Below are 2,341 nucleotides of genomic sequence, written 5' to 3'. Positions count from 1 at the left end.
ATGAATCAGAGGCCAGGATGGCTAGGGACTAGCAGCCTGCCTCTGGGCATCCCGGTATGCATGTCCCAGCTGCAAGCACCACAGAGGACTGGGCACTGCCCATTGCTGAGTGGCATGGGCTGGTGACCCCAGGGGACAGAGAAATCTCTGAGTCATGTCACTGGAAGCTGTACTCAAGAGTCCCTGCCTAAAAGGACTGAATTCCAGCTGTGGTCTTTTCCAGCACCAAGGGAACATTCCCAGATCCTGCTCTGGACAGAGCAAGGATCCCTCTCCTGCTCCAAGGGTTTGTGCCCACGCCAAGGATGGGCACATCCAAAGCTCCATGCTTTGGGCTTCTTGCTCCATCATCCAGCCTTTTCTCCTTGTCTTTTCTCTCGTTTGTTTCTTCACACCAATGGGTAGACTCTGGCCTGGATGTCTGTGCCCACCTTGAAGAGTTGGTAGGTTATTCCTCTCGAACTGCCAGAGCAAATGGCCGGTCTCCCCACTGTTGGCAAGGGGGCATATGCAGGAAGGTGTGGAGCTGGGGCACCACCACAGCCCAAATCTCCAGCCAAATTGTTCATCAGTCACATCTGCTGAGGAGGCAACCAGCAAGCCCAGTCATGCTCTGGGATTCCCGAGCGCTGTGCAGCTGAGCCTCTCATGAGAAAATTGGCAACAGGCTGAGCCTCACTGGGTCCGACTGCCTGCAACTTTTCTGTCTTCTTCCCGTCTCCCAGAGAGCTCCCACTGAGCCCATAACATGCTTGCACCTCACTGTGCCACATCGCTAGGATCGGTCACAGCCACAATAACATGGGCTGGGGGAAAGGCTTGGCAATCAAGATTTTCTGGACTGTGTCATGCCGGGCAGGGGAAAACGGGATTGGACTAAGTAGTCAGAGTGGTCATCTTTGGATTTAGAAAAGGCAGCTGGAAATCAGCCTCTTCTTCTGGAGATAGTTGAGGTAGGGACTTGTGGTTAGGCAAGACTGCTCCTTTGGGCCTTTCTTCCCAGAGCTCTGCTCATTTCACACCCACCACATCTGTGGAGGCAGATGGACTCAGGGCCTCTGAGAATTAAGAAGGTGGCCTCGCTAGGCAAAGCTTGCAGGAGCCTCTGCTGGGTGGTAGCTGGAAAGACCGCCACCATGCGATACAGCTGGAGGGCTCAAGGACATTGAGAGCCAGGAGGGACTGACTCTCCCAACGGCGTGCGCAGCCCAGGCTGGAGACAGCGCGGGCAGGTGTTCAGATGTTCCCTGCTCCCTCCCAGGTAGGTAGTGCCGCAACGAAACATTACCCAAATATTCTGCCATCTTTATCAGCCTTGGCTTTACTGTCCATAATCTCACTCCTCTTTTCCGAATCGCTCCTCAGGTTACAGCTCCTGATAGTAATCGATGGGGCGTCGCGCAAGGGGACCCGAGGACATGGGTCAGACAGGGGGGGAAGAAGAGGAGGCCGTGGTTGGGCTGCTCCCATGGGAGCCCACTGGAGAGGGTGGCAGGCGTGGGCACATGCCCAGAGGGGTGGACGCAGGGGTGGCTGCGGCTGCCCCTTCTTGTGCTGGCAGCTCGGCGTCCCGGTAAGCTGCCTGAGACTCGCATTATCTCTGACGAAAGGCAAACAGAAAGGGGAAAGTGAGAAGGAATTCCTCATCCGAGAGGGCTCTTATCGCCTTTCCGCTTCCCTTGCCCGGAGAGATACAGCAGCTCAATGCTCTGTTGTTCCTCAGGGGGCCTCTCCTCCCCTACTCCCGGCCGCATGGGGATGTGACAGGGGCTCCCGGCGACAGTGCTCCCTGCCCCTCGGCTCACCAGGCACCCCTAAGTATGCGCTCCATGCCATGCCAACGTGCAAGCACTGCCTGCACCTCTGTCCTCACCTGAGCACCCACCACAGCGGCTTTGGGTTTTGCAGCCCTCATCAAACACACTGGAGATCCCCCAGGGAACAGAGAGCCATTTGCTTTGCTTTGGGGGTACCATGGTTTCGTGCCAGTCCCAGCACACGCTTAGCTGGGTAGCTAGCATGGGCAGTGCATGGTGGCCCCAGCCACGTGACAGTGATATAACTCACTGCAACCTTGATCAGTGTCATGTAATTGAGGCCAAGAAATAAAACTCAGGCTCTTATCAGCCCTGCGGTGAGTTGCAGCATGCTTACACAGTGACCAAAGTAAATTAAATCTCCAGCAGAAGCAGAGCGGGTCAAGCTCACTGGCTGAAGATGGGAGGACGTAGCTGCAAGTGGTTAGAAGCCCCTAAAGTAGCAAGGTCCTCAAGGGCAGGCAGAAGAGCTGAAATAGTCCATGCCACTGCATGCAGGTGAGGCAGAGATGGCACAGACCCGT

Source organism: Pygoscelis adeliae, unplaced genomic scaffold (genome assembly GCF_000699105.1).
Source record: "Pygoscelis adeliae isolate BGI_AS28 unplaced genomic scaffold, ASM69910v1 Scaffold60, whole genome shotgun sequence".
Lineage (NCBI taxonomy): Eukaryota > Metazoa > Chordata > Aves > Sphenisciformes > Spheniscidae > Pygoscelis > Pygoscelis adeliae.
This window is presented reverse-complemented; position numbering follows the sequence as displayed.